Below are 10,777 nucleotides of genomic sequence, written 5' to 3'. Positions count from 1 at the left end.
GATTCTGTACTTTGACAGGGGCGTTGTACGTGTAGTCCATATAGATAAACAAATAGTAATAGAAGTGTGATGATTCTGTACTTTGACAGGGGCGTTGTACGTGTAGTCCATATAGATAAACGAATAGTAATAGAAGTGTGATGATTCTGTACTTTGACAGGGGCGTTGTACGTGTAGTCCATATAGATAAACGAATAGTAATAGAAGTGTGATGATTTTGTACTTTGACAGGGGCGTTGTACGTGTAGTCCATATAGATAAACGAATAGTAATAGAAGTGTGATGATTCTGTAGTTTGACAGGGGCGTTGTTCGTGTAGTCCATATAGATAAACGAATAGTAATTTTTTTTTTTTTTTTTTTTTATTGTGTTTATTTCTTGCTAGAGCAATCCCGATGAGTAACAGAACTCATTTTAGGACAGGAGGAACTTACAATTCATATGTAGGAGGTAGTAGGAACAATTTTACAACGGTATTTTGATATCAAATATAAGATTCACATTCAATACAGCATAAAAATTAAAAATTAAAATAATGACATGTTAAGTAGAACAAACAACAATAGAAAACAAGTACAGAAAGAAGAAAAAAAACATGGATAAGATACAACAAGAAATGACAACACAGTTACATATTTTCATTTTTAAATGTAGTTAAAAAATATTCTTTTAAAGCATTGCTTTGCAATTTTTTATTGTGGTGGATGTGTTTGTACATATCTGGAAGCGAATTATATAGTGTATAGGCAATATAGTTCAGTGATTTTAACCCATATTTTGTAGTGTGTGTTTGAGGAATGCGGATTTTATTGTTATTTCGAGTATTGTGGTTGTGGATGTCTTGATTGTAAAGTGGCTTGATGTTGGTGTGAGTTGATTTTTGGGTAATTTGTAGGATGGTGCTTGTGATTTCATATTTAGGAAGGATTGTAATTGGAAGGATACCAGAAACTGAATAGATGTCCCTAACATGAGTGTCCCATGGAAGTTCAAACACATTTCTGAGAGCTCGGTTTTGAGCCACCTGCAGGTCAGCTATCAATTTCTTTGAGGCAAAACCCCAGATACAGCAGAGATAGGAAAGGTGTGAATGTACCATGGCATAGTATACTGAAGTTAGTAAAGGAATGGGTAGTAACCCTTGAAGCCTATATAGTACACCAGTTATAGGGGTAATTTTCTCTTTTATATGATTTATATGGAGATCCCACGTGAGTTGGGAATCTACGATCAGACCCAAATATTTTGTGTTCATTTTCTTTTCGAGGCAGTTGTCTCCAATTTTAATATCGAGGCTGAAATTTTTCTTGTTACCGAAAAGTATATAATGGGTTTTTTTTACGTTAAGAGTTAGTTTGTTTATTCTCAACCAGTTTGTGAGATGGGAAATATCAGCATTCATCTCCGTTTCAAGCTCCGCTAGGTTCAGTTTATTGTAAAAAATTACCGTATCGTCAGCATAAAGTTGTATAGTTCCTTTAATACCCCACTTTGTTATGTCATTCACGTAGATTAGGAATAGCAACGGTCCAAGAATTGATCCCTGTGGTACTCCACATGTTATTTTACCTAATTCACTCATTTCTCCTCCAAATTCTACTGCCGAAAAGCGATTTGATAAATAAGATCGGAAAAGCTCCAGAGGTGTACCAACAATACCCAAATGCTTCAGTTTTTCGATCAATACGTTATGATCCACCGTGTCAAACGCCTTCTTTAGATCAATAAATATTGCCGCCGTAAAATCACCGTCATCTATATGTTTCTGCAGATTTGATATAAAATCGAAGGCTGCACATTTAGTGTTAGATCGTCGTCTGAAACCATATTGTTTTGACGTGAGAATTTTGTTGTTTTCGAGATATTTCAATAGTCTTTCTTTAATGACACTTTCAAAAATTTTAGAGATAGCTGGAAGTATAGAGATTGGACGATAATTTTGGACATTTTTTTTACATTCATCTTTATGTACAGGAATAATTTTTGCAATTTTTAGTTTATCTGGAAATATACCCTTTGATAAAGAGAGATTTATTAAGTAAACGAGGTCATCCACCAGTTCACCCTTGCAGTTTTTGAGAAGGAGAGAGGTTACACCATCGGAACCAGCTGCTGCTTTAGACTTAAGGTTAGATATGATCCGTAAGATTTCCTTTTTATTTGTCCTGATCATGTTAAAAGATTGTTTTGCTTGAGGTTCCGTGTAGATCGTATTTACATCAGTTTTTGAAGATTTTATGACTGATGCTAAACTTTCCCCAACTGAGAGAAAAAATGTGTTAAATGCAGTTGCAATCTCTTTTGGTCCCTTTACTTCTTTGTCATTTATGACTAGAGATTTACAAGCTATTGTTGGGTTTCGCGAGCTATTTGATAGAATGGAATTGATTGTTTTCCATGTTCGTTGTGGCTTATTAATGTTTTCATTAATCAATTTCGTATAATATTTAGATTTAATGTATCTTCTATAGTTGGTGACAGTATTACGAGCTTTATTTTTTTCTATTGTCAAAGGAATACTTTCTTGATTTTGTTTCCAAAGTTTAAATATACTATTTCGTTTTTTAATAAGTGTATCAAGTTCAGCATCAAACCATGGAGTATTGTTCAGTCTTTTGTCGCCTGTATTTGTTTTTACTTTTGTTTTGCTTGAATTTATAGCATTCTGGAGATAGTCAGCGAAATTATTATAATTTTTGTTTGCATCATCAGACGAATGATCAAATTTACAAGTTTTAAGTGAAGTATTTAATTTTTGATAATTTATTTTGTAAGCATTTGTGAGGTTTATTGCGGATCTGTTATTGGAAAGGTTTTTCAAGGAATTTTCATAATCCAATATAAGTATATTGTGGTCACTAAGGGGATCATCAATGTTTGAAATTGTGCCGGAAACATTTGTCCTATTTGTAATGATGTGATCTATCAACGAGCTAGTGTTATTAGTTACCCTTGTGGGAAACATTGTGTTACATAGATAAAAGTTATATGATTTCAAGGTGTGAATATATCTTCGTGTAGTATCAGTGTCTTTTGAGATATCGATATTGAAATCTCCAAAAAGTAATGTGTCTTGTTTGTTATTGTTTAATATTATTTCGAAAGATTCAAAGAAATCTGTTATATTTGAGTTCGGCCTACGGTAAAAAACATACAAATTTAGAGGTTTAATACTTTTTGACGTGACTGTAATTCCTAGAAAGGTATTTTCGCTGCAGCATTTTTCGATCTTCTTACTGTTGAGTGTATTATGCATGTAGATGGCGACCCCTCCTCCTCGGTCCATCTCGCGGGAAGCAAAGATTCCAGAATAGTCAGCAATATTGAAAAAAGTTTCCTCTCCTTTACGTAGCCAGGTTTCCGTAATCACGAGAATATGTACTGTTTGTGTAATGTTTTTGAGGGTTTCTTCGATTTCGTCTATTTTGTTTCTGATGCTTCTAGCGTTCATGTACATAATACGCATACAGGAATTTATAGTAGTGTATTATTGTATACTGAAACATTTTTTTTCCTTTATGTTGCCTTTAACAGTGGCCCACGTAGTCTACCCTTTCTCTGAAGCGCTCATCCATTAGCTTCCAGAGTGGGCACTCTGGATTTGTTGCCCGGTGGTTTCTCGTACCTCCACGAGAAACTAATAGAAGTGTGATGATTCTGTAGTTTGACAGGGGCGTTGTATGTGTAGTCCATATAGATAAACGAATACATAGTAATAGAAGTGTGATGATTCTATACTTTGACAGGGGTTTTAATATGACAGAAAACTGATGACACCAATTGAGGAGCATTTTCACAAAGAGAATATATCTGCAAAACCTTTTCTTCTCATTCGGGGATATTTTATGATAATCTTTAAATGCACATTCAATTAACTGTTATACAAGATTATTGATAAGAAAACTAAATGCATTTCTGAATAGCCATCTTTATTATAAAAGAAGTCGAGAATTGCGATTTTCTACAAAAGAATCTATATTTTCTACATATATTTGCAAACAAAAAGTTTTCACACAGTGAAATATCCTACGTCTTACTTCAACAATAAAATTATCGTTGTTAATAATTTTTTTTTTAAATGTTTTTTAATGTCTTTCAAAGTACCTACACTCATCGCAAATTATTCTAAAAAGGAAAATATTAGAATGCTCCACAGACATAGGAATTAATAGACGAGAAGATAATGGCGAGGGGTAAAATCAACTGTTGAAGAACGAAGGGCGTAAGGCTGACTGTGATTCGTCAATAAATCAATCTGACAGTAAATAGGCATCTCGCATTATAATATCACCATTTACTTCTTAAAAGTAAAATCTGCTTTTGAATGAATAGACATTTTTACATGGGAGCGCAAATTACTCGCCACGTTATGAACAAATTTGCGAAGTCCAAATTCGGCAAAAAAATTCGGTTCTATTTTCAGAGTCGAATATTTCGTTTAAGTATTTAGTTAAGACACTTTTATAAATGTTCATAATTTACTTCCCAGCAACCAACCAGCTTTGTGTTTCGCGTCCAGACGTTTCTCAATGTGATAGTATATGTTTCTAAAACTGATCTATATTATACGATGTGAATATGCTTAAAATAAAGTAAAATAATGCTTACTTATGGAATGTAATACGACAATTGGGTTAATTCTCTTTTTCAAATCTATTTTTACAAGTTTTCATAGTACAAGTCAACATTTTGCCGTGTTATTTCGTAAAATGAACCGATGATGCCTCGACCATAGTTCGCACAAGAATGATGACGTCACGTTTTCAAATTTCACTTGAGGCCATACGCGAGCACAGTCGGCTCCAATGGAACCGGTATGGGGAGTGGGGATAATACGCTTTTAATCACTTAGGGCAGGTCTACTAATATTCATATGTCTATGGAATGCTCGCATATTCTCCAGAAACCCATCAGAATTCCACTGCTTAAAGCATAACTTGCAAAAAGTATATTTTAATAAAGTTAATGCCATTTACGAATGTGTAGATTATAATGTACTGTTTTGCGTAAACCCGCTGTTTTCCTACAAATTCATCACCTTAAATGTGTTTTTGAAGCTGACAATTGATGGGGTCTACTCTAGAGTGGAAAATCAATATAAATAAAAAACTTAATATTCGTTTGTTTAAAATCCCAAATCTCCGAAAGTGCTTCACCAATTTATTGCTTTGAAATTTTGACACAACGTTGCAATTGAATATGCATGTGTTTTCATATACCGATATTTTATAGATGTCACCTGTGACAGGTAAAAACATGCTTTTTTGAAAAACAGTTTCATTTGTTGGACAAACATGTTGTTTTTTTTTTTTTTTAAACAGCGCCATCTATAGGACGTATAAGCAACACACGCTATTTTTTCTCTCTCTGTACAGACTGACTGATATTACAGCTAGTTTTAAAATAAAACAAAATTTATTGTTTTACAGTAGCGATGCGTACTAGAATATTCTGGAATGTTCGTCCATGCAAAGTGCATCGTATCAGAACCTGCTAGCGAAGCATCGTAAGTACGGCGCATCTAACTACTCACCGGATTATTCTCGATGCACGCGCGCCTATATAATGTGGCATCGAGAGGTACTTAGTCAGTCAGCCAATAATCAGCTGTTAAGCTAAGTGAGCAACCTCCGAGCCCTATGAGTGCTCACTGCCAACTGATCGGCCGCTATGGTCAGCCCTCGCGCCGTGCCTTGCTTCCTACCTTACCACGCCGCTACAGGCCACGGACCTACCCACTACGCCCAGCGTTACACGGACCTTAAAGGAGAGGCTACGGATTATCAACTCCGCTGAATTATAGTTAGCTCCCTGGCCTTGGGTATCATCCCTGGCCTGCGCTCTCCACCCACCTAGACCCTGCGACATCTGGGCCGGTCTGCACCTCGGCCCTGCGACATTTTCGCCGACCTGCATCTCCGACCATGTCAATAATACCTTCAGCTATCCTGCTTCACACTGGAGTACCCGGAAGACTCAACGTCATCCCCAGTGCTGAACACATCTACAAGTCCGGTCTCCACCAACTAGGGTGTCTAGCCACCGACTTTATCGCCTCGACCACTCCACTGCCGTCAACGCCAGTGTTGATAATTGCTGACAATATCCACCGACGCGGTGTCGATCTTCAGCCCGGGGAATTCACAATAGATCTACATCCACCACAATCTGGTTCACAGACGGGTCCAAGATGGAGGAAGGAACAGGGGCCGGGGTCTGTCTACAGGGATCTAAGAGGGAACTCAGTATACCTCTAGGAATGCACTGCACTGTGTTTCAAGCTGAGATGAAAGCCATCTTAGCCTGCGCACAGGAGAATATGAGTATCGGGTACAGAAATAAGTACATAAACATATGTTCGGATAGCCAGGCGGCCTTAATGGCACTGGAAAGTAACCGATGCCACTCCAGACTGGTGATGGAATGCAGGACTATCCTAATAGAACTGGCGACCATCAATAAAGTAACCCTGCTCTGGGTACCAGGACATAAAGGTATCGAGGGAAACGAGCGGGCTGACGAACTAGCAAGGAAAGGGGCGAAAGCACCACTTGCGGGATCCGAGCCGGCCGTAGGAGTAGCAGCTTGCCACACCAAACTACATATCAAGAGGTGGTTCAAATCCCAACACTGGAAGGAATGGAAGAAGGCACCCGGAATGAGGCAATCTAAAGTACTCATAAACGGACCGGACCCTAACCGAACCAGGCAACTACTCGATATGGACAGAAACTCACTGAGGGAACTGGTAGGACTATTAACGGGACACTGCCATCTCAGGAGACACATGCAACTGTTGGGAGTGGAAAACACCAACATCTGTAGGAAATGTGAAGAGGAGGAAGAGACTCCAATTCACCTATGGTGCCAATGTCCCGCTCTGCTGGGAATAAGGCTCAGATACCTGGGAAGACACAGTGTGGAACCAGAAGACATCGCCACATATCCAATGACAGCCCTGGTGAACTTCATAAAAGGGACCGGGTTACTGGCAAGGGAATGAGGTAAAATGCAGATAGTACAATGGGCCTATGGCCTAAGTGCTCGCGGGGAACGTAAGTAAACCGCCTCCGACTTTAAAAAAAAAAAAAAAATACATCCACCAACTACGTCATCGGTCGGCAGTCATCTCACAACTGCGCTACTGTCTCAAATAAAAGCTGTGACCTCACAACCTACACATTTCATTTGACTCCTTACCATATCCTAAAACATTTATTAAGTAAAAGATAAAATACAAACCTAGTAAAAATACACAAAAAAATGTTTCAATGAGATGGATGAGCCTAATTTGATATCAAAATTTCAATATTTCAATCAGCTAAAATTGCTTTACCATATTGTACATTGAAAGCTATTCCATATGAAACCATTGAAAAGTGACATTCCCAAAAAATTGGCTTGAAAAATTGATTTAGTAATTAGAAAATGTATGTAGATTATAATAATATCACGTAAATAACTACATAAGTACTATCTGTGTTTGATTAATACATTTACGGGAAGCCGAAATTCATAAATCCACTCACGGACCCCCATATACATCTCATGCACCCCCCTGCAGGTTGGAGTCGATACCTAAAAAGTTATTTATCTATTTTACTTCCACCGTAATATAAAATCACCTCTCGAAGTATGTGCACTTTACCCCCCCCCCCCCCCCGGACAACCTGTATAGATACCAAAAATGCATAATTAATACCTAAGGCTACAAATTAGATAGGGAATCAGAAATATGTTTAGAGTGGAACCTGTTTGTGTCGAATACTTTCTTCGATCATAAAGGTATCCACCAATATACGTGGGAAAGAGGAAATGAGAGGTCAATTATTGATTTTGTAGTAATTGACTCTAGGTTGAGAGCTGTTACCGAGGACACAAGAGTTTTCAGAGGGGCTGAGGTCGAAACTGACCACTTTCTTGTAGTGTCGAGAGTAAACCTCTTTCGCGGTTGGCGCTCTAAAGTGAAAACGGTACCAGCTCCGACAAGAGTCAAAATAGAAAAACTGCAAAACGATAATGTGAGAAGTAAGTATGTGAATTGTGCAGAGATAAGATTGAATGCGAAGGAAATGGATGGTCTAAGCATAGACGAAACATGGAACCAAATAAAAGTGTGTCTTTGTGAATCTGCTAGGGAGGTTTGTGGAATAAGTACGCAAGGTAGGAAGAAAGGTGATGCATGGTGGGATGATGAGATTAAAGCACTGGTCTCAGAAAAGAAGAAAGCATGGTTGTGTCTGATTGCGGCTGGCAGTGCTTCCAGCGAAGAGAAGTATCGAGCGAAAGAAGTATATAAGGAATGTAAGAAAAAAGTAAGAGTTGGAGTGAAAGAACGAAAGAAACGCCTGGAAGAGGAAGAAGGAATGAAAATGACAAACCATTTCCAAGAAAACATTAAGTTGTTTTGGAAAGAAGTCAAAAGGTCCCGGAGTGGCCCAGAAAACGGAAGCATGAAAGTGATAAAATCAAAAGATGGAAAAATGTTGACGAATGAGGAAAAAATAAAAGAGAGATGGATGAATTATTTCGAGGAAGTCTTCGAAAGCGAAGTGAATGACAGTGATTCCAGTGGCGAATCAGATATGAATGACGATGGAGTGAATGTTACCGAAATTAGCATGGATGAGATAGAAAGCTCGATTAAATGTATGAAGAATGGTAAGGCTGTTGGGTTTGACAATATTGCTGCTGAATATTTTAAAGGAGGTAGCCGTGTAATTCTCACATGGTTGTGCAATCTTTTTAACCAATGTTTAAAGGAAGGTTACACGCCTTTAGATTGGAGAAGGGCTGTGATCATGCCATTATACAAAGGTAAAGGGTCACGTATGGAATGTGGGAATCATAGGGCTATTAGCCTGCTTAGTTCAGTTGGCAAGCTGTATGGTAGAATTTTGATTGAAAGAGTAAGAAAGGAAACAAAGGATAAAATATGGGATGTGCAAGGTGCTTTCATGAGTGGAAGGGGGTGCATGGACCAGATATTCTCATTGCGTATGCTCACTGAGAAGTTTCTGGCAAAAAACCAGAAACTTTTCTGTGCCTTTGTAGATTTACAAAAAGCATACGACCGAGTCGACAGGAAAAAGCTATGGAAGGTGTTGTCCAAGTATGGAGTGAATACGAATCTGATTCAGGCAATTGCGTCTCTGTATGAGGGAAGCGTTGCATGTGTTAGGGTAAACGGTGGTTTTACGGGGTGGTTTGATATCACAAAAGGTGTTAAACAAGGCTGCGTAATGTCACCGTGGTTATTCAATCTATACATGGATAATTGTATGCAAGAATTGAAAGAGGTGGGATTGGGCGCGAATTTGAATAATTTGAAAGTATGTTGCCTGTTGTATGCTGATGATGCGGTGCTGATTGCTAATAGTATAGATGATCTACAGTCTCTCGTGTCTAGGATGAACGAAGTATGCATGAAGAATGAGTTAATGATGAATGTAAGTAAGTCTAAAGTAATGGTGTTTGAAAGAGAGAGTACGAAAACAGTGTGCAATATAATTGTGAATGGGGAATACTTGGAGCAGGTGGATGAGTTTGTGTATTTAGGAAGTATGTTTACGAGAGATGGGAAGGCTGACAGAGATATCGAAAGAAGGGTAAATGCAGGTAATTCCGTTAATGGAGGACTAAACGCCGTAGGCGCTAACAAAAAATTGTCCAAAGAAGCGAAGTTAGCAGTCCACAACGGAGTGCTGGTACCTACCTTGATGTATGGAAGTGAGGCATGGAACTGGCAAAGAAAGGATGAAAGTAGATTAAATGCTGTTGAAATGAGATCCCTGAGGCGTATGTGTGGTAAAACCATGTTTGATCGTGTGAGGAATGTGGAGATCCGCAAAGAGTGCAAGGCTGATGTAAGCGTAATGAGTAAGATTAAGAAAGGGACGCTTAGATGGTTTGGGCATGTAGAGCGAATGAGCGAAGATAGGAGTGTAAGGAGGATATATGATGCAAATGTGAATGGTAGCAGAAGTCGGGGACGCCCGAGGAAGACATGGCACGATCAAGTGAATCAGATACTCGAGTCGGGCCATGTCAAGAGTCAGAATAATAGAAGAGTATGTATGAGACGATGTATGAATGTGAATGAGGCAAGGAGTGTGTGCCAAGACCGAGTTGTTTGGCGGTCCGTCCTCTCTGCCTACCCCTGCGGGGAAACGGCGTGATGGTTAGTTAGTTAGTTAGTTAGTCTACATCAATACCATCCAATTCCGGCCATAAAAAATCATTTATCATCTCTCGATAGCGCAATCCATTCACCGTAACTGTTGCTCCAGCCTTATTTTCGAAAAAGTAAGGTCCAATGACTCCGCCGGACCATAAACCGCACCAAACAGTCACACGGATAGAGAGGCTTTTCAACAAGAACTCTTGGGTTTTCTGAGCCCCAGATGTGACAATTTTGCTTGTTGACGAAGCCACCGATGTGGAAATGGGCCTCATCACTCAAGATGATTTGCATTTGATTCACTCAAGTGAATTTTAATAATTTCAATGCATTGAAGCGTGTATCGTTCCATTTTTATTAATGGCGTAGTTTCTACTTGTCAAATGTCGAAAAATGACAGCTTCAAAAGTAACATCTACCGAAATAAAAGGTGGCTATTGAAAATAACACCTTTTATTGGAAAACCCTGTAAGATAACTACCCGGCATCTACCCGGTTATTTTACTTTTAGATAAACATACGTAGACACGTGGTTCACTTTGTTAAAATAATATATTTTTAGTACACATAATATAATATAATAAATGTATAGTTTTT

Source organism: Hesperophylax consimilis, chromosome 26, assembly GCF_061612785.1.
Source record: "Hesperophylax consimilis isolate HC1 chromosome 26, BYU_Hcon_1.0, whole genome shotgun sequence".
Taxonomy (NCBI): Eukaryota; Metazoa; Arthropoda; class Insecta; order Trichoptera; family Limnephilidae; genus Hesperophylax; species Hesperophylax consimilis.
This window is presented reverse-complemented; position numbering follows the sequence as displayed.